This window comes from Hyla sarda, chromosome 4, assembly GCF_029499605.1.
Source record: "Hyla sarda isolate aHylSar1 chromosome 4, aHylSar1.hap1, whole genome shotgun sequence".
NCBI lineage: Eukaryota > Metazoa > Chordata > Amphibia > Anura > Hylidae > Hyla > Hyla sarda.
In genome coordinates, this window is record NC_079192.1 from 338,049,718 (window position 1) to 338,073,586 (window position 23,869).

At 41.2% G+C, this 23,869-nt stretch overlaps 1 long non-coding RNA gene across 1 annotated transcript in view; it reads left to right on the forward strand.

The window, feature by feature from the left end:
* The first annotated feature begins 11,602 nt into the window (after nt 1–11,602).
* LOC130267162 (uncharacterized) overlaps nt 11,603–23,869 on the forward strand; it is a 50,480-nt gene continuing 38,213 nt past the window's right edge. The window contains exons 1-2 of the long non-coding RNA XR_008843075.1: nt 11,603–11,653; nt 17,726–17,877. This is a non-coding gene — a long non-coding RNA (uncharacterized LOC130267162). The remainder of the gene's footprint in view (nt 11,654–17,725; nt 17,878–23,869) is intronic.

The window sequence follows — 23,869 nt, forward strand, 5'->3', positions numbered from 1 at the left end:
CTCCACCCCTGGTTTATAGGGGGGCTGTACGAGGAGCCCATATGTCACTTGGGGGGGTCACCTGGTCACTAGTGCCTCCTGGGTAACAATCACATGGTAACAGCTATTAAGGAAACAGTACATATTATTATGCAAGTTATGTACATAGGGGATAACACATAAAGGGGGCCCTGGGGACATGGAGAGAAATACAGGGACACACCATCCCGTACTGGGCTACCACAATACTGTACCTATGTTAAAGGAGATGTAAAAAAAAGAGAAAACAAACTTTCACTTACTTTGCTACGTTCCCCCGAAGCTCCGCAACAGCTGATCTGTAGGCCGGGCTGTCTACTTCCTACTTCTCTGTGCCCGGTACGTCACATGGCGCTTCAGCCTATCACTGGCCGGAACGGGACATCGCTGTGGACGGTGATAAGCTGAAGCACCGAGTGACGTCCCGGGCTAAGGGAAGTAGGTAGTAGACAGCCCGGACGACCGATCATCTGTTGCGGAGCCAGGGAGAACGTAGGAAGGTAAGTGAAAGTTTGTTTTCTCTTTTTTTGCAGCTCGGGCAGGATGGAATAGGAAAAGTCTGCACCGGACATCTCCTTTAATGAAGTTTGCTAGCTAAAACAGGTACTGGAGCCTATATAGTAGATAAATGTAATTGATAGCTTATGAATTTCCTAACTTTTGGATCTGTTCCATGTTTGTAATGGAAGAAGGTATGCAGGTAAAAAAAGAAGCCTGCAAAATGTAAACTAGGCTTTATTAGAATTTTCATCTTCTGACAAATGTGTAAAAAGCCTAAAGTGACCACATGTCTATGCTTAGATTCACTGTAATATGATGGCTATATTGCAGGGGAGGGGGGGGGTGGGGGAATCCTTTTGCCAACAAAATGATGTGGGAATAGGTAATACTACTTCCATGTCTAACACTGTGTGGTGAGTCATGCTGCAACCTGTTATTCCATAATAAAGAGTACATCCAGCCATACTCACCTACTCAATCTGACATAGACATTATCACACTGGGTGTAACCAATCCCAGGGAGTATCATTTATTAGCCCCAAGGAAACCTCTCTACACCAATGAAGTTGAGCAGTGTGCATTTGGATCTCAAAACAGATTTGTCACAGCAGCCTGGTTTCCATTATAAACAATTGCCATGGCCGTTGTGTGACCTGTTATTCCATTCCCTGTTACAGCAGCAATCATCGCTCCTACTGTGCCAACGCCATCACTCATTAGCTATGGCTACCAGCCTGTGTTGTCTCCTAATTCTGCTTCTGCTCCTCCAGTTACCTGACCCCTGGCTTGGCTACTGACATTCCTCTGGTATCTGACTTAGTCTCTGAAGCTTCCACCTGGCATTGACCTCAACTCTGTCATTTGAGGATGCTTTTGGTTTTTGTTCTGTCCCTGAAATGCTTGTCTGTTGCAGACCTAGCTAGCTGACTACTTCTCCTCCTATTAGGCTAGATCCTCATTGCACTTAGTAAAAAAGGGAATGTTGCCCAGTTGGGAACAAGGAAACTCCAAGTAGGATAGGGACAGAGATGTGCGTGAAATTTAGCTTTCAAGCTGTCACCTAAATAAAAAACAGACCGTTGTCCAGCTGGGGACAAGGGAATGCCAAGTAGGATAGGGACAGAGGTGTGGGTGAAATTGTGCTTTATATGAACATTACAATAGCATGCCACTGATCTTTAGGTCACTTCCATCATTCCTTCAAATAAAATTAAAAAAATAGACATTTTTGTTTGAGCAGAACATATGAAAGGATACTACATGTGCACACATATATTTATTTATCTATACATACACATATATATTTATCTATCTATACATACACACACATATATTTATCTATCTATACATACACACACATATATTTATCTATCTATACATACACACACATATATTTATTTATCTATACATACACACATATATTTATCTATCTATACATACACACATATATTTATCTATCTATACATACACACATATTTATTTATCTATACATACACACACATATATTTATCTATCTATACATACACACATATATATTTATCTATACATACACACACATATGTTTATCTATCTATACATACACACATACATATTTATTTATCTATACATACACACACATATATTTATCTATCTATACATACACACATATATTTATCTATCTATACATACACACATATTTATTTATCTATACATACACACATATATTTATTTATCTATACATACACACATATATTTATCTATGCATACACACATATATTTATTTATCTATACATACACACACATATATTTATCTATCTATACATACACACATATATATTTATCTATACATACACACACATATGTTTATCTATCTATACATACACACATACATATTTATTTATCTATACATACACACACATATATTTATTTATCTATACATACACACATATATTTATTTATCTATACATACACACTTATATTTATTTATCTATACATACACACATATATTTATCTATGCATACACACATATATTTATTTATCTATACATACACACATATATTTATTTATCTATACATACACACATATATTTATCTATCTATACATACACACAGACAAAGAATTAGTCAGCCTTTAGTTGATACCAAACTATTATATGGACCTGGCCTACAGGTGCATGCTACTAGGCTAGATATACAGCAACAGAAGAATGCAGCAGCACACTGCCAGCACAAAGATATAGGTGAAACATGAAAATGCAGTTAAAACATGGAGAGCTATACAGCTATGGTGTAATAGATGCAAATGTGAAACTATGAAATAGTGAGGCACTTAGCTCGCAAATTTGTCTCCGCCGGCGGTCAACCCCACCCACCTCTATCAGGTGTGTATATAAGGTGTCTTGGATGTTCCAGATCCTGCCATGCTTACTGAACTGTTCACACAGAGGCATATACACAGTGTAGGATCCGTCCCAAGGAGGCTACCTTATCGCGGTGGGACGGTCCAAGCTATTTGACCGCCGGCGGAGACAAATTTGCGAGCTAAGTGCCTCACTATTTCATAGTTTCACATTTGCATCTATTACACCATAGCTGTATAGCTCTCCATGTTTTAACTGCATTTTCATGTTTCACCTATATCCTTGTGCTGGCAGTGTGCTGCTGCATTCTTCTGTTGCTGTATACATACACACATATATTTATCTATCTATACATACACACACATATATTTATTTATCTATACATACACACATATATTTATTTATCTATACATACACACACATATATTTATTTATCTATAAATACACACATATATTTATTTATCTATACATACACACACATATATTTATTTATCTATAAATACACACACATATATTTATCTATACATACACACACACACACCCAAGGGAAAATGATCATAAAACGATTGCAAGTCCTTAAAATTGCTTTGATTCTAAATGTCTTACAAACACTACAAATACGAGACTATAATGTGATACAAACATAAGTAGAAATAATCCAAGACTTGATACTGTATAAAACTTATAAGAGGAAGATACTGGATTACACCAAAAGGTGTTGCAGTGTTAATAACATCTGCTATGGAAAGTGAGAAGAGTACATTGCAGTTATGTATATAAGTGATAGAAATATCACTTTTTCGCCTAGCAGCCTTGACGAAGAACTGATTAGATTGCATTGTTGGCAAATGAAAAGACAGAATACTCCTAGGATTCCCACAAAGGGGCTGAATTCATTTGTATTATCCTCTCTTTGGATGGGAAAGCTCCATTATAAAATAAAAGTTATTGATGGCTAATCCACTTTAGATGAAGGAATAGCATTTATAGAAAATAGATCATGTATTGTTTCCATACATAGTTGTTGCTGTGGGTTAATCTTTTTTTCCTTCACATTTATATATAGGAGCACAATATAGGAGCCATATGATTGTAGATTATGAATCATTTTAGAGATACTTTTTCAAGAGCTGTCTTTGTATTCTTAGTATATTGTTTCTCTGACTAACAGGGTTCATACATAATGAATGTTCATTACTATGTGGTATTTCATAGTTCATGTCATATTCTCTGTGCACAGAACCTTTCCACATAGTCTGGATATTTTTGGAAAATACACTGCACTTCTGCAAAAATTTGACCGAAGAATATTTCTTGTTTTACAGTTCAATAATATTGTATTGCTCCCATTAGCAAGAACTTCCGAATTGTATACACCTGCAGAGTTTTATTATTTTATTAGCTTAGTGCTGTGGGCAAGCAGTTGGACCAGTGGGCTTCACAAGATAAAGCGAAATTCATACAAAGGGAGAAGTCATTCAACAATACTGTAGTTAACTTGTGCTTTACTTTTATATAGAAAAAAATAAAAACATGTTTAGGTATAAACAACATTAAAGCTATAGCCTTATAAACATATTTAATGCTTCTTAAGATGGACAGTAGAAAAGTCATTACTAGGTCCAGAAGGAGGTACTTTTGATGTCCCAGATAACATAAACTATATGTCATTTTTTACTCATAATTCTGAATTCATGTGTCATGAAGGGTAGAGTCATACGTAGTGTATTTCACACTGTGTGGGGAATATGCTGTGTATTTTTCTATGAACAGACACACAGGGTTACTCGTGGCAGCTCTGTGTGTACAGTTGGAGATGGGCCGGCATGACAACACGCCTGTAACCTGTGGGCCTGCCTCCAAACCTTACTGTGCACACAGGGCTGCTGCACGTAGCCCTGTGTGTCTGATCATAGCAGAATATGCAGCAGATTTTGTACAGCGTGAAATACTACACAATGTTTAAAGCTGTCTGTTTACAACTCCATTCACTTTGTTTTGCAGTCACTAAGGCTCCAGAAAATCAGTGGGGAACCAATAGTCAGCATCAAACTGATCAGAGAGTGTTGGTTTCTCTTTAGGTAAGACCATCAATAGAAATCCCTTTAAGGCACTTAATATTACTATACCATTACCCAGACTTGTCACCTTCCCATGAAGGCCATACTTATTCAATTGTTTAAAATATGAGAGTCATAAATATTAGCATTTATTGTGTAGACACAGACTCTCCCTATAGATCTTGCTTTAAGATATTTTATTCAACATTACAATCTATTAAAGGGGTACTCCCCTGGGAAAAAAAATTAAATCAACTGGTGCCAGAAAGTTAAACAGATTTGTAAATGACTTCTATTTAAAATTATTAATCCTTCCTGTACTTATCAGCTGCTGTATGATCATGAGGAATGTATTTTCTTTTTGAATTTACTTTCTGTCTGAACACAGTGCTCTCTGCTGACACCTCTGTCCATTTTAGAAATTGACAGGAGCAGGATAGGTTTGCTATGGGGATTTGCTCCTACTCTGGAGAGTTCCTAAAATGGACAGAGGTGCCAGCAGGGAGCACTGTGGTCAGACAGAAAGGAAAAAAGAAAAAAAAAGAGAAAAAGAACTTCCTGTGGAGCATACAGCTTACAGTAGCTGATAAGTACTGAAAGGGTAAAGATTTTTAAATAGAAGTCATTTACAAATCTGTTTAACTTTCTGGCATCGGTTGATTTAATTTCCAGTGGAGGACCCCTTTAAGAACCCCTGATGAGAATGTGTACAGGGATCCACTCTTAAACTATATTAGTAGTAGTTTAATACATAAAGCCCTCTGCATTTTTATGTAGTTTATTAAGTGTTGACATTTAGCTTCTGCTCAACATCTATAATGCATTGTTTGTTATGATTTATAAAGCAACATATAACAAAAAGTCTAGAATATCTACCTACGAATATACAGATTGACAAATATATATGGATAGAAAGTGGACAAGTTAAAGGGGTACTCCGGTGGAACACTTTTTTTTTTTTTTTTATCAACTGGTGCCAGAAAGTTAAACAGATTTGGAACACGGTGCTCTCTGCTGAATCACAAGCACAGTGCTCTCTGCTGACAGCTCTGTTTATTTCAGGAACTGACTAGAGCAGCATATGTTTGCTATGGGGATTTTCTCCTACTTTGGAAAGTTCTTAAAATGGACATGGATGTCAGCAGAGAGCACTGTGTTCCAAAAAGAAAATAATTTCCTCTGTAGTATTCAGCAGCTTATAAGTACTAGAAGGATTAAGATTTTTTTTAACAGAAGTAATTTACAAATCTGTTTAACTTCCTTGCACCAGTTGATTTAAAAAAAAATGTTTTCCACTGGAGTACCCCTTTAAGTCCAAGTGCACCGGGTGCATTGATACATCTTGCAATACATCTTCGAATCCGATCCAGACAAAGCAGACACAGCGAAAAATCACCCCATTATTGCTTACAGAAAGAACACAACAATTGGTAGTTACATTAAGAAACGCACCCAAAAAAACAAACGAAGGAAAGCTACTGATTGGTTAAATAAGGCAGCTCCAACAGAAAATTTTCTGTGTAGGAATTGTTCCTTCTGTGGTTATAATTTATGGCAGGAACATTTTAATTTAGGTGGTACAGACATCCAAGTTCGCCAGTTATTCACATGCTGTAGTACACACGTTATTTATTGCATAGTCTGTACTTGCGGCTTTTATTATAAAGGGAAAACGAAGTGGAACCTGTTCAATCGCATACGAGAGCATTTTTACAGCCTGCGGACAGGCAAGGGAGCCCCTAATTTTATAGACCAAATGTGAAGTGTACACAATAATGATTTGTCCAAAATAAAGTTAGCAGGCATTGAGAGAGTGGAGTCATATGAACAGGGGATCGATCGTGACAATATATTAATGAAGAAAGAAATTACTTGGAATAGCCATCTCAATGCACTCGGTGCACTTGAACTTAACGATAGACATGATCAATCCCCCTACATATGACTCACTTGTCATTGGTTTTAAGGTGATTATATGTGTGAAAGATTTTATCATTGGCGTGTGTTCACATTACCTGTCTTTACAGTGCTCCGCCCTATTTAATCATACTTCACCTGTTACCTGCTGAGGCCGGAAGAAGCGTCATCTGATGCGAAACAGTTCTGTCATCTCTCTCTCCCCCGCACTCTGTCTCCCTCCCTGCCCTTCCCAGCATTGTATGCAGTTTTTGTACAGTTGAAAATGCAATAAAGCAAGAAAAAAAGAAGGATGGTGAGTGCTACGTGATTATTCTTACTCGTCCTTGGTAATTGCATATCTTGTTTTACACTTATAGCACCCCATACCTCAGTGCAGGGATTATTGCACTGTACCATTATAGCTGCAACATGCATTGCTGTGCCGAGGCATTGCCTGTTATTCCCTCTGCTATCTATAGAGCAGAAGAGTGACTGGAGGTGGAGGAATATAGTTGGTTCTGGATGAGTGGAAGCAACAGGACAGCAGATGTAAAAGCCAGGTCTGTTTATTCAGCAAAGATGCAACACGTTTCGCTGCGCATGTGCAGCTTCATCAGGCATGTCAGATAGGGCAATCACACAGGTTATATACCTGCAAGGATTAACCCTTCTTAATACTGATTCTCAACTTCACATAATGGCATCAACAAACCAAATTATTTCATTACACAATATCCATATAGAATAATAAATAGACACAAAAAAGACATAAAAGGACATATGTCATATGCAGATCATACAAAAACAAAATCAGAACATAGAACTTCTGTTTACTGAGAGGTGATCAGCTTAAAATAATAATCCCCCAAGGGATCCTATCCACATCTCCTGGCACTAAAACAAACCAATAAAAACATGAACGTACCAGACGGCCCAATATTACCGCACACGATGAGAAGAAGAAACAGATGGATTCACAAATCATCACAGGTAAGAGAAGATATAAGAATCAACTAGTGGACATTTTATATAGATTCATGAAAACGCTGAGGGGTCAATGTAACAAGTTTGTGTATCCAAAAGGACTCAAGGTTTATTAATCTCTGGAATCTGTTTGGAGTTTCTGGTGGAATTGATTCAAGTGTAACTAGATTCATGTGCATAAAAAAGAACAAGAAAGTAGAAATGGAGTCACCGATCCAAAAAAAACGACATGCCCAGAAACTGACCACTACCACCTGAAAAAAGAGAACTAGTGCTACTGAAATGTCCATTGGATGGTGTGGTGGTGCAAGGACAGAAAATGGAGCAGGTAATAGACACTTGAATAATAAAAAGACAGTCGTCCTGCACTCACCGTAGTCCACCGCTGTAAAGACGAAGGCATCATGGATTTGAACGGGGTAGAAAACAGGGGCACCTTTTTTAATAGATGTACTGACCAGATCTGATTGTATTTTATCACGAAGGGATGCCTCAGTTAAAAGGGATCTAGGATAGCCCTTTTCCTGAAGCGTGTCCTAAGGACAGCAGCTTGCGCATCAAAATCCACATCAGACGTACAATTCCTATGGATGCACAGGTACTGTCCGATCCCTTTTAACTGAGGCATACAATAGGGTTCGGGATAAAAAAAACTATCAGATCTGGTCAGTGCTATTAAAAAAATCACATGTTATAAAACAAAATGAAAGTTCTACTGAACATAGATTTAAATTCAACTTCATAACTGATTATAACTCAGAAGCGTCTAATATAAAAAAGATTATCCAAAAAAACTGGCACATCATCAAAAGTGACCCTATACTAAAATAATACCAAATATTACATACAGGCACTGTAAAACCTTTGCAACTTAATCGCCCCAGTAGATTCAAAGATGAGAGTTCAATGAACACCATTAGCGTAGTGGAATCTGATTGTTCTCCGTGTATGAGGAACCGATGTCTGTGCTGCCATTGGATTAAAAATAGTGTCACCACTTTTAAATCCTTTTAAACACAAAAAAACTTTAAAAATAAAGGGTAAACTTAATTGTGACACAAATGTTGCTAGATATCTTATATCCTGTAGTTGCAATTTACAGTATGTGGGTCGGACGGTCCAAACTGTTCGTGTGAGAATGAATAAACATAGATGGAATATTATGCATGGTTACAGTGGGGATCAAAAGTTTGGGCACCCCAGGTAAAAATTTGTATTAATGTGCATAAATAAGCCAAGGAAAGATGGAAAAATCTCCAAAAGGCATCAAATTACAGATTAGACATTATTATAATATGTCAACAAAAGTTAGATTTTATTTCCATCATTTACACTTTCAAAATAACAGAAAATGAAAAAATGGCATCTGCAAAAGTTCAGGCACCCTGCAGAGTTAATATCTTGTACTGCCCCCTTTGGCAAGTATTACATCTTGTAAACACTTTTTGTAGTCTTTCAATTCTTGTTTGAGGTATCTTTGCCCATTCTTCCTTACAAAAGTCTTCCAGTTCTTTGAGATTTCTGGGCTGTCTGTCACGCACTGTTCTTTTATGGTCTATCCATAGATCTTCAATTATGTTGTGGTCAGGAGATTGTGAAGGCCATGGCAAAACCTTCAGTTAACATCTATTGATGTAATCCCATGTGTTTAGGATCATTATCCATTTGTAGAAGCCATCCTCTCTTTAACTTCAGCTTTTTCACAGATGGCATCAAGTTAGCATCCAAAATTTGCTGAAATTTTATTGAATCCATTTTTCCTTCTACTCGTGAGATGTTCCCTGTGCCACTGGCTGCAATACGACCCCAAAGCATGATTGATCCACCCTCATTCTTAACAGTAGTACAGAGGTTCTTTTCATTAAATTCTGTTCCCCTTCTTCTCCAAATGTACCTTTGCTCATTCCGGCCAAAAAGTTCCATTTTAACCTCATCAGTCCACAGAACTTGTTTCCAAAATGCATCAGGCTTGTCTATATGTTCATTTGCAAAGTTCAAACGCAGATTTTTGTGGTGAGGCGTAGAAGGGGTTTTCTTCTGATGACTCTTCCATGAAGACCATATTTGTACAAGTAACTCTTTATAGTGGAATAGTGTACCACAACACCAGTGTCTGCTAGATCTTTCTGGAGGGTTTGTGCAGTCAAACGTGGGTTTTGTATTGTTTTTCTCACAATCCTTCAAGCTGTTCTGTCTGATATGTTTCTTGGCCTTCCAGATCTTGCTTTAACTTCCACTGTTCCTGATGACTGCCATTTCTTAATTACATTCCAAACAGAGGATATTGACATCTGAAAACGTTTTGCTATATTCTTATAGCCTTCTCCAGCTTTGTGAGCATCAACTATTTTCAGTTTCAGATTTCTAGACAACTGCTTAGAAGAACCCATGGTGCTGATTGTTGGGGCAAGGTCAGATGAGTCTGGGCATTTAAAACCGTTGAGATTGACATAACCTGGTCTTCCCAGATGATGATTGAGAACAATCTATGACACTGGCAGGTCTCAGCTTTGCAAAGGGGGCAGTGCATGCTATAAATTCTGCAGGGTGCCCAAACTTTTGCAGATGCCATTTTTTTGTTTTCTGTTATTTTGAAAGAGTAAATGATGGAAATAAAATCTAACTTTTGTTGACATATTATAAGAATGTCTAATCTGTAATTTAATGCATTTTGGAGATTTTTCCATCTGTCCTTGGCTTCTTTATGCACATTAATACAAATTTTTACCTGGGGTGCCCAAACTTTTGATTCCCACTGTATCAGAGAAGGAGTGTATCAGAAGGATAGAGACCGGTGTGTAGGAATGAGAGCAAAAAACAGGGAATAGAATGAATGAAAGAATGGCAGAACTGAATACAATGGGAGGCAGAGGGGGGGAATAGAGGAATATAGAAAGCACGAAAAGGCTGGGAAATTTTCGTCCTTTCTATATTTCTCTATTCCCCCACTCTGCGGCCGCTTCCTCTCTATCACCGCTACATTCTACTCTTGTTTACTACAAGCTGCCATATGTACTTCTGTTTTCCTCAAGCCGGCTGGCTTACCCTTCTCACGTGACCGCCACTACATCAATATACTACAAAGTTCATGCAAAAAACAAGCCACCATATGTGTCTGTGGATGGAAAATTAAGAGTTATGGCTCTTAGAAGATGAGGAGGAAAAAACAAAAAATGGAAAAAACTAAAAATTGTGCTCAAGGTCAAAGTAGGCTGTGTCTTTAAAGGGGTTGTCCCACCTCAGCTTACTTTCAGACATGTTACATCATCACAATTGTCAATTGTCTGGGCACTAATATCATAATCACTGTAAATTATTCGAGATTACCTTGTTCCTGCAGGATTTTCAGAGATTTACAATTGGGCTCCAACTCGTACATTTTTGGCATCATAAATCCTAAAAGTGGCGCAGAAATGAACTCTCACATATTTTCAAAGCAGTACAAGGAACTTTAAGCATTGTAAGTTATACATTGGGAATAACATGAATTTTATTGACAACCCTTTCAGGTGACAGGTTCCCTTTTACATTTAATACAAATCCATTGGTTTGCTTAACATATATTATTAGACAAGTCTCAATATCATTTAAATTATAAAGATAATGGGGGAGATTTATCAAAACCTGTCCAGAGGAAAAGTTGCCCAGTTGCCCATAGCAACCAATCAGATCTCTTCTTTGATTTTTGACAAGGCCTCTGAAACATGAAAGAAGCGATCTGATTGGTTGCTATGGGCAACTCAGCAACTTTTCCTCTAGACAGATTTTGATAAATCTCCCGCAATCTGTGCACAGATAGGAAACCAGAACCATGCAGATCTAGATGTGGAGCAGGAGGCTAAAGAATAGATATGTAAGTTCCTTGATTTCAAGTTTTCTTTGAAATCAAGGACAGTGTTATTTCCTTGGAATTTCATCTATTCTTAAATGGGCACTGTCACCAACTTTATTTTTTGATATGTTGTAGTACTTATGTACTACAACATATCTCTAATATACTTTTATTATTATTTTTTTTCATTAAAAAGGTTTAATTTACATTTAAAAACCGGCTACTGAAAAAGGACTGATTTTGGAGTGGCAATCAGTCCTTTTTCAGTTAGGCTGCACTCGCTCCCTGCCTGTCAATCAGACAGGCGGGAGCGAGCGCATTGGCTCCCCGGCCACTGGCTGGGAGGCCACTCCTCCCGCACAATGCCGCCGCCACCTCGTGTCCGCCACTGTCCCTGCACGCCCGCTGCCGGACTCTGCAGTAACTGCAAGTGTAATGAGGGAACGGGGTATGCGGGGTGGGGGGGGAGGAGGGAACGGGCTAGTGCCGTAGCGGGGGGGGGGAATGGGCTAGCAAGAAAAAAAAAATAGGATGGTGGGAGCTACCCTTTAAGAATATCTATACTACATTGCACATTAGGTTTTGTGCCATTCACTGCACCTTTGTCTGTTTGTATGACTCAGAAATAACCTCTCTGAAAGCCTTAGAAACCCGTATTCTGCCACGAGGCCTCTGACCACTTTTACATGTCACATTTTCAATGAATGGCAGTGAGGGTCATAATTGTATTGTGACTTGAAATCATTTTCATTTATAATAAACTGACAAATGAAAAAATAATGCTTTCTTTAAATTATTTTCTTTTTGGAATGCTCTCTGATGACATCACGAGCACAGTGCTTTCTGCTGATGTTATTATAATAACACTTTATTTATTGTTCTCCTTAGTGGGATTTGAACCCAAGTCCCCAGCACTGCAAGGCAGCAGTGCTAACCACTGAGCCACCATGCTGCCCTTAGCATACATCTGCTATGCATCTGCTATGCATCTGCTATGCATGGTTGCTAAAATGGACAGAGATGTCAGCAGAGAGCACTGTGCTCATGATGTCATCAGTGTTCCAAAAAGAAAGGAATTTCCTCTGTAGCATTCAGCAGCTAATAAGTACTGGAAGGATTAAGATTTTTTAATAGAAGTAATTTACAAATATGTTTAACTTTCTGCCACCAGTTGATTTAAAAGAAAAAAGGTTTTCACCGGAGTACCTCTTTAATGCTGGCGACATTAATAGACGGAGAGAGGGTGCTGCCATCGAGAGTGATTGAGTTAGACAGCTTTCTTTTTCCACCTCTTAAGAGATACTGAAGTATCCATCACACCAAACACATTTTTGCTTTCCTCGTCTCCTGACTCCAGGCCAGTCCCTTCCCCCAAGTACATAACCTCCTCAGGAGAGGAGGACTCGGCGCCCCCTGGAAGCCCAACCTCACCCTCAGCCTCCCCTTCCGAAGAAGAGGAAGAGATGTCCTTGAGGGTTCGGAATCGATTGGAGGGGAGTCAGAGGGGAGTCAGTTTAGCCTTCCTTTGACACCTGAACCAGGGTGGGAGAAGATCTTAAATCTCCCCTTTTTCTATTTGTACCCCGCTTTCGTGTCTCCTTCTGCCATCCCTCATTATCCTCTTCCACGCTATCTGAGGAGATGGCACCTTCCTTATTCTGGATCCCCCTGACCTCCTTATCCAGCTCCTCATTCCTCAAGGTCTCAGCAGCAAGATTAGCCTCTGGGACAGGATAAGAGGTCGTCCCGATGACCCTGGCTTTCCCCATCACCCTATCCCTTTGGCGTTTATCAAGATGTCTTAGTTGGGCTGGTGTCTTTTTCTTGCTGTTCCTCACTGACCCCTCAGTTCCCTCACCTCTGCTAGTTCCCTCCCCCAGCAGATTCCGGCTCGTGATCTTCATCCGCTGGGGCCAAGACCGCATTAGCGAAAGAACGAGGACAACGACTGAATGGGTGACCTAAGTCCCCACACAGGTGAAACCTAATCTCTGCACAAGATGCGTCAAGATGGCCTACACCCCCACACAAGGCACATTTCTGTACCGTACAGTTTGCACTGAAGTGTGTGGGGTCACCACACCTGTGACAGAGCTTCGGCTGACCCCGGTAGAAAATCTGGATACGATCCCTACCGAGAAAGGCAGAGGATGGAATAAGAGTAACTGTATTTCCTGAACGCTTAAGTTTTACCAAAAACGTCCAGGCTCCTGACCAGATGCCAAACTCTTCCCTGTTCTTCTGGGGAACTTCCATGACCTTCGCCATACCGTCCTAACCAGGTGATGATGTCTACTAGAGATGAGCGAACTTACAGTAAATTCGATTTGTCATGAACTTCTCAGCTCGGCGGTTGCTGACTTTTCCTGCATAAATTAGTTCAGCTTTCCGGAGCTCCGGTGGGCTGGAAAAGGTGGATACAGTCCTAGGAAAGAGTCTCCTAGGACTGTATCCACCTTTTCCAGCCCACGGGAGCACCTGAAAGCTGAACTAATTTATGCAGGAAAAGTCATGACTACCGAGCCAAGAAGTTCATGACGAATCGAATTTACTGTAAGTTCGCTCATCTCTAATGTCTACACAAGAGAGTGATTCGTTATGGGTCAAAACGGTCACTCCCTTGATTTCGTTTTGACGTATTCTTTACCAATTCATAGTTCGACCCTCTGGCCGAACAAAACTGATATCGAATTCAGGAGAACCATAGGGATGTATCATGGGATAGCTATCAACCGCCTTGAAGCCCATCTTTAGCAAGAGCTCTACCACTTTGGTCCTTGATGGACACATATTTTTGCCCTGCCACCGAAGACGAACCACATGCCTACGGTTACTACCTGGCCCGGCTGTTGGGAGGGACCACGCAGTATCCCCCCCCTCTTTCCTCTCAGGCAGAGAGACCGTGTCTCTCTATCCAGAATGACAAATCAACTGCTCTCACTCTACATTGATCGACCTTTCCCCCTTTTTCAGAGCTTAAAGGAGATGTCATTGCAATAAACCGTCCCTAGAGTCAGGAGACGAGGAAAGCATCCTACTTCCCCCAGCAGTGACATCTGCATCACTCCTAGGGTCTATCACCACTGGGGGGGCAACCGGACCAGACCCTACACCACTAATGACAACATCCCCACCACCCCCAACAACAACATCAGCACCAACCCCAATAACACGGTCCCCAACAACATTTTTTCTAGCCCCATCACCACCACCCCCAACAAGAGCAACACCACCACCTCCCCCAATAACACTTTCCCTGGTAACATCAACTTCCATTCTCTCCCCAGTCATACACCCCGCACCCCCATTTACCTTCTCATTCACACTGGCTGGACCAGAAACAGATAAACCGGCAGCAGCAGATGATGATGATAATGATGATGACGTTTCAGTCAGTTTTGCCTTGGCATCATGGGGCACAAGGGCTGGGACAACCTCCAGTGGCCCTTTAAGGGAACGGGCAGCATGCTTACCCGGTCTAGAGGAGGCCCCAGCCCTGTTCTTATTAGTGTCCACCGCCTCATCAGCAATTACTCCAGTCCTATCAGGGCACCGCTGACCAATGGGATCAGCGGCGCCAATGCAAAACAAAATTTTCCCCTCACTGTCCGGCCATTCGGCCTTTCGGCCTTCTCTGCTCCATCCCTGCTACTGCAAACAGGCATGGAGCTCTACACCCTTTTAGTACCTGTACTCTCCCCGCACCTTTGCATCGAGTCTACCACAGAACACGGGCTGGGCTGGGTAACGGGGCTCGCACAGTGAGCTAACCCTGCGGCCGACTAAGAGTTTACAGGGAGGGATGTGTAGATGTAACTCACCACTTCTTGCTGCTTTGGCTTGGTCTTCTTTTTTTTCTTCTTACCCCCAGGTGCCTCATCTGGAAGCTCATCGCCGAATACCAGATTCTGAGGACACACTGGGGATTCCAGCATTCTGATCTGTGCCATCAGCGCCCATCCCTGGCCGCTGCTGTCACTGTCCTCCCCTGAGTCGGCAGGTGACACTGCTGGCTGCTCTGCAGGGGGCCCACTGTACGGGGCCTGCTGGTCTTGCTGCAGGCTACCAGGTGGATCTGGCTGTTGGTCTCCATCCATCTCCTCCGCATCATCCACCTGGCTCTCAGGGTGCAGCCCCTTCAACCTTCTCTCTTTGTTTTCAGCCCTCTCCCTGAAGCGGTCTTCATTTACCATTTTCTCTTTTAATGGTCCACTCATCTCCCTTAACTCTTCTTTCCTCTCCTCCAAGGCATTGATTTCAGCCATAAGTCTTTTCATTTGTGCCTGAATTTCTTGCTTCCTCTTCTTTGAAGTAATGCCAGCCCTGGCGCGGGCACACCTTAGCTCCTCCAGAAGTCTCCTGGCAGCTTTGCTGGCGTCTTCATACTCATGGAGGTGACTTATTGCCCGGGTGCCATAGGTGAAAATAGACTCCCGGGTCCTCCGCACTCCCCAGCCTTCCTCGCTGAGGTCGGCTTCACCTCCATGAGTACTCTGCCTTCCTCCAGATGAACTTGGCTTTGCAGCACTCAGCTTTCCTGAGTTGGGATCCTCATTTCCAGAAACCTTTTTGCTTCTTGCCTCTGTGGGGGGAGTTGGAGCAACATTGCTGCGACTCCTGGTGGTACGCCTCACCCCCACATCCTCCGTTGCACAGGCCGCTTGCTGGCCTCCCCTGCTCCCCTGCGGCCTATTCCGGGGAGCAGAAGCCTGGGCCTCGCCTCCCTCACTCATCACTGGAAACCCACTCCCTCCCTGGGGAGGAGGAAGCAGGCTCCAGGTGGAACAGATGGAAATCCCTGGAGCTCAGGAGGCACCGCAGACACACAGCACAGCTGAAGCATGACCACACCCACAACTAATCGGCCTGCACTCCAGGGCTGTAGTCACTATTCTGCTGGTGAAGTCACTGTGTAAATACATTACATTACTTATCCTGTACTGATCCTGAGTTATATCCTGTATTATACTGCTGAGCTGTACTCAATATTCTGCTGGAGAAGTCACTGTGTACATACGCTACACTTTTGTCCGCCGTGCAATTCAAGTGAGCTCCGCTGACCGCTGCCTACCAAGCCGCCACTGACACAAGTAGGGTGATAGGACATTGAATACAACAGAACTCTGCTGCTGTGGAATCTCCTCGCAAAATTTCAATCCGGAAATCCACACAGAAATTTCAACATGTGAACAGAGCCTTGATAGAAGTGTAACTTTGGTGTAGAATAGTTTGAAGCTCAGGACACTGCTGCTATACACTGACTACAACAGTATGTTAGTAATATGTATGGTGATAATATCCCTCCTTCTATATTGGTATTATTGGTAATATTGGTCTCAGGATACAGGATTTGGTCAGTAACAATATGATGGTAATATGTATGGTGATAATATTCCTCTTTTTATACTGGTATTATTGGTAATATTGGTCTCAGGATACAGGATTTGGTCAGTAACAGTATGATAGTAATATGTATGGTGATAATATTCCTCCTTGTATACTGATATTATTGTTAATATTACCGTATTTATTGGCGTATAACACGCACTTTTTACGCAAAATTTTTTAGCCTAAAGTCTATGTGCGTGTTATACGCCGATAAGCCGCTGCAGTTCAATGATTTAAAGCGGGCGCTTTAAATCAATGAACTGCAGCGGCTTTGCAGGTGCAGAGACAGCCAGCACTGCCGGCTTCTCTGCCCCTGCCTGCCCTGGGGTCTAGAGCCCTGCTGCCGGCCCTTCTCTCCCCCTGGCTATCGGCGCCGCTGCCCGTTCTCTCCCCCTGACTATCGGTGCCGGCACCCCATTGCCGGCGCCGATAGCCAGGGGGAGAGAAGCGGCGCTGACAGACAGGGGGAGATAAGGGGCAACAGCACCCATTGCCGGCGCCGCTGCCCCGTTGCCTCCCCCCATCCCTGGTTGCATAATTACCTGTTGCCGGGGTCGGGTCCGCGCTGCTTCAGGCCTCCGGTGTGCGTCCCCTGCGTCGTTGCTATGCACTGCACGGCGTGGCGCATGACGTCAGGAAGGATTAAGATTTTTTAATTGAAGTAAGTTACAAATCTGTTTAACTTTCTGTCATCTGTTGATTTAGAAAAAAAAAAGTTTTTCACCGGAGTACTCCTTGAGGCCGGAAGAAGGACGTTCCTACGTCCGAAACTGCCGGCGTAGCCTCTGAGCGCCCCTGACCGTCCTCGTCTATGCTATAGTGATCCCGGACCTCGGGCTTGCAGCAGTTTACCCGCGGTGAGTGCACGCTACCCTTTTCCATTGTATTGCTTGATACTTTATCTAGTGTGTGCACCCCGCAGGTGCTGCATATGTTATACATCGGGTCCGGACGCTGCCAGTGTTTACCAGTGGTATCGTATATTTGCATACTTAAGCTATACGGTGTGCTCTCTCCTCCTCTAGCGGCTTAATTTACAAATCTGTTTAACTTTCTGGTACCAGTTGATTAAAAAAAAAAAGTTTTTCACCGGAGTACCCCTTTAAAGTGTAGGGTTTTCTTCTCAGAAAATTCACATTATTTTCAGAAAAGAGGAATGATTTTGGATGAAATGTAGACATGCCCCTTTTCCCAAAAATCACACCCATTTTGTAGGTTTTAAGAGTCTTTCAGATTCTGTCGAGTTTTTTCACGTTCCGTGCGACAGAATTTAGGAGCAAAACCTGACAAAAAGAGTAGGAATCCTGTTAGTAAATGAGGGCCAATATGTTAATTAAAGGACAAATCTCATGTTAAAAAACATATCCCCCTATCCGAAGGATAGGGGATAAGTTTTACAGTAGATCGCGGGGAGTCCGAGCACTGGGGCCCCCCGTAATCTTCTGTTTGGAGCCCCTTTTCTGTTTGGAGCCCTGTCTCACTGCCGTGCACTAACCATAATATGAAATGTGCCATACACGCCAGTAAAAAATATGTCCTTTTTACATATTGAGTGCACAGACATCTACTTCCCCATACACTTACATTAAGCACATTTATAATCAAAATACAAACACAATCTTTCCAAAATTTCGCGGACCCATTGTTTTAAAAAAAATGAAATATGCTTGAAATACACTGTGTGACTATAGCACATGTGTATATGTGAATATATATATATATATATATATATATATATATATATATATATATATGGGTTTTTCCCCTGTTATGTACTCTATTATACCCAGCTATGATTAACATTTGGTCCCTCGCATTTGTGGCTCCACCTCCACATAGCCACACCCACCCATGACTAAAATGGGCTGCTAATTCTAAAATGCCTATTTTTGGTCCCAGTCTGGCCCTGGCTACACCTATGGCTCATTGTTTTGCAGTCTCCTCATATAGTGACAGGAGCTACAGAGCACCATGGGGGAGAGTTATCATAACCTGTGTAGAGGAAGAGTGGTGCAGTTGCCCATAGCAACCAATCACATTGCTTCTTTCATTTTTCACAGGCCTCTTCAAAAACGAAAGAAGTAATCTGATTGGTTGCTATGGGCCACTGCACCACTCTTCCTCTACATGGGTGTTGATAAATCTCCCCCAAAGTGTTCTCTACACTCTAGATAAGCCAGAACTACTTAGTGAATTGGTTCCACCACCTCCTACACAAAGAAAAGAGGATGAAGATGAACAACTATTCAGGGAGTTGGACGTGTGACCATATACTGTTCTCTTCACATTGCAAGACAATAGTTAACCCCTAGCCCACTGTAAAGAACTTAGTGTATGCATGTTTGACCATAGAAATACAGGAATTTGCATGTACAATGTATAAACACAGAAATATAGGATTTCAGCACTTTAGACATATATTGGCCCATATTTATCAATTAGCCTGAAACCCTAGTTGTCTGGTTTTTCCCATAACAACCAAACACAGCTCAACTTTTATATCTTAACAAGCTCTTGTTAAGGGAAAGTTGAGCTGTGATTGGTTGCTGTGGGGGAAAAACAGACAATTGGAGATTTTCCTACCCTTGGTGACGGAAAATATAGATTTTATTAAAGACAGGAGACTAACATTATGCTATTCTTTGTTTACTATTTTCTATAGAAGCAAACAAAGGGTTAATAGTATATTCCAAGAAAAAAGTTTAACAGGTGTTAACTAATGTTTAGTGTTCGGTTAAGAATGGTATAGTCCGAATAGATATAAAGGCTCCTCCTCTTTCTTTCATGTAGTATAGAATAAGGAATTCCAAACAAACTCTTGATGTAAAAGGCATTCTAAACTGTAATATTGAACTGGAACATAGGATCATCTCGGAATCAATTAGATTAACTGCCAGAGAAAAAAGATCCAACTTGGAAATATAATTTCAATGGAATCCATAACTTGTAGTTAGTTATACTGAAAAAGAAAAATATTAATAGATAGGGTTGGGTCAACTGGGTGGGATAATGTTCGTCTCCTGTCTTTAATAAAATCTCATTTTCCGTCACCAAGGGTAGGAAAATCTCCAATTTTATTACAATCCAGGAAACTCACATTATGCTTGTTCAAAGCTTATAAACAATTGAAACTGATAAATGTAAAATATGTTCTAAAATACAGTCATAGAAACATGAGTACTGGGTCTAAAATAAAAAGTTTTGAAAGTAGACTCTGTGGACCAGTTAGCAGTTTTTAGTATGTCCGATAAAGAACCACCAGCTGGTCTAACCTTAGTGGACATGGCACCTCTGGTAGAGTGGGCTCTAAAAATGGATGTATCTATACCTGCTAAGGACATGACTTGTTTTATCCACCTAGCAAGAGTTGGAGGGGATACAGGTAAGTGAGGTTTACAATATGAAATAATTAATTGAGAGTTTGAGGAGTTTCTAATAGATTTAGTTTTATGTTCATAGGATTTAAGACAACTAACTACGCAAAGATTTTTGTGATCAGGAAAAAACGGATAAAACACCTTCCGGATGTTAGTTTTTTGTATGTTTATTTATAGGAAAAACAACACTTTGAGGAGTGAATTGTCTGTGGGAAATGTCTAAGGCTTTAACATCAGATACTCATTTGAAAGATATTAGACATAAAAGCATTGTAAGTTTGTAAGATAGAAGTTTTAATGGTAAAAGGTCATTATCTCCCCAAGAATTAATTAAATATAAGACTATGGAAACATCCCATGTAGACTTATATTTAGGTAATGGGGGACATCTATATTTAACCCCTTAACGACGCAAGACGTATATTTACGTCCTGCTCCGGCTCCCGCGATATGAAGCGGGATCGCGCCGCGATCCCGCATCATATCGCGTCGGTCCCGGCGCTCATCAACGGCCGGGACCCGTGGCTAATACCACACATCGCCGATCGCGGCGATGTGCGGTATTAACCCTTTAGAAGCGGCGGACAAAGCTGACCGCAGCTTCTAAAGTGAAAGTGAAAGTGACCCGGCTGCTCAGTCGGGCTGTTCGGGACCGCCGCGGTGAAATCGCGGCGTCCCGAACAGCTGACCGGACACCGGGAGGGCCCTTACCTACCTCCTCGATGTCCGATCGGCGATTGACTGCTCCGTGCCTGAGATCCAGGCAGGAGCAGTCAAGCGCCGATAACACTGATCACAGGCGTGTTAATACACGCCTGTGATCAGGATGAGAGATCAGTGTGTGCAGTGTTATAGGTCCCTATGGGACCTATAACACTGCAAAACAAATGTTAAAAAAAAGTGTTAATAAAGGTCATTTAACCCCTTCCCTAATAAAAGTTTGAATCACCCCCCTTTTCCCATAAAAAAAATAAAACAGTGTAAAAAAATAAAAATAAACATATGTGGTATCGCCGCGTGCGTAAATGTCCGAACTATAAAAATATATCATTAATTAAACCACACGGTCAATGGCGTACGCGCAAAAAAATTCCAAAGTCCAAAAAAGCGTATTTTGGTCACTTTTTATACCATTAAAAAATGAATAAAAAGTGATCAAAAAGTCCGATCAAAACAAAAATCATACCGATAAAAACTTCAAATCACGGCGCAAAAAATGAGTCCTCATACAACCCTGTATGTGGAAAAATAAAAAAGTTATAGGGGTCAGAAGATGACATTTTTAAACGTATACATTTTCCTGCATGTAGTTATGATTTTTTTCCAGAAGTGCGACAAAATCAAACCTATATAAGTAGGGTATCATTTTAACCGTATGGACCTATAGAATAATGGTAAGGTGTAATTTTTACCGAAATATGCACTGCGTAGAAACGGAAGCCCCCAAAAGTTACAAAATGGCGTTTTGTTTCGATTTTGTCGCACAATGATTTTTTTTTCCGTTTCGCCGTGCATTTTTTGGGTAAAATGACTAATGTCACTGCAAAGTAGAATTGGCGACGCAAAAAATAAGCCATAATATGGATTTTTAGGTGGAAAATTGAAAGGGTTATGATTTTTAAAAGGTAAGGAGGAAAAAACGAAAGTGCAAAAACGGAAAAACCCTGAGTCCTTAAGGGGTTAATGCCTTTCATAAGTTCACAACTTAAAGGATGTTTACCTACTGAAATGGAATGTATTGGGGCATGATAAAAAGATATGCCTGAACGGTGTACGTTAATAGTATGATAAGTCCTACCTTTGTCATAGGAATGAGGAAGGAAATTAATCATTTGATTTATAGATGCATGTATGCAGGGGTGTAGCTAGAAACCACGGGGCCCTGGTGCGAAAAATTGCCCTGGGCCCCCTACCACCTAACGACCCTCTTCCCCAATCCCGGACGACCCCTTACTCGGCTGCACAAAGATATCAGTGACTACAGTCAGGGGAATACACAACAACATAAGTGACTAACAGGCAGGGCCAGACAGACAAAACAGGCATTTAAGAATAAGCAGCCCATTTTTCTGGAGGGGGTCCAACTGCTGGGACCCCTACCAATCAACAATCAGCTGTTATAAAGCTATAACTCCCATCATGTCTGGAGAGCCTCAGGCATTATAGGAGTTGTAGTTTTTCAACAGCTGGAGAGCCACAGATTAGGGTACAACATCACCCATCATCACTGCGGAACTTACAAGTGACTCCAGCTCTGATGGGACAGTCAGGAGAAAACACAATGATATCAGTGACCTGAGTGACGTCTTCTCTGTTGTCTTTTCTTTTCTTCTTCATCTGGTCCAGATGTCAGGACTTCTTCCAGCTCCATCTTCTCTGCAGAGTCTGACACCTGGACATCATAGGGTCTCCCTTTGTCAGTAGATCCTCATCCTCTGTATGAAGACAATAATCATTATTATTGCTAAATACTGTACCCCCTGAATATAATACTGCCACACACTGCACCCCCTGAATATAAAACTACCAGCCACTGTACCTCCTGCATATGTACCCCCTGAATATAAAACTACCATTCACTGTACTCCTTGAATATAATACTGCCACCTACTGTACCCCTTGAATATAAAACTACCATCCACTGTACTCCTTGAATATAATACTGCCACCAACTTAATCCCCTGAATATAAAACTACCATCCACTGTACTCCTTGAATATAATACTGCCACCTACTGTACCCCTTGAATATAAACCTACCCTCCACTGTACTCCTTGAATATAATATTGCCACCTACTTAATCCCCTGAATATAAAACTACCATCCACTATACTCCTTGAATATAATACTGCCACCTACTGTACCCCTTGAATATAAAACTACCATCCACTGTACTCCTTGAATATAATACTGCCACCTACTTAATCCCCTGAATATAAAACTAGCATCCACTGTACTCCTTGAATATAATACTGCCACCTACTTAATCCCCTGAATATAAAACTACCATCCACTGTACTCCTTGAATATAATACTGCCGCCTACTGTACGCCCTGAATATAAAACTACCATCTACTGTACTCCTTGAATATAATACTGCCACCTACTGTACCCCCTGAATATAAAACTACCATCCACTGTACTCCTTGAATATAATACTGCCACCTACTGTGCCCCTGAATATAAAACTACCATTCACTGTACTCCTTGAATATAATACTGTCACCCACTGCACCCCCTGAATATAAAACTACCATCCACTGTACCTCCTGCATATAATACTGCCACCCACTGTACCCCCTGAATATAATACTGCCACCTACTGTTCACCCTGAAAATAATACTTACCTCTTAAATATAATACTGCCACACACTGTGCCCCTGAATTTAAACCATCAAAATAACCATGCTATACGCTGTATCCTCCCACACATCATACATACATACATCTTGCTTACACACATCTATCATT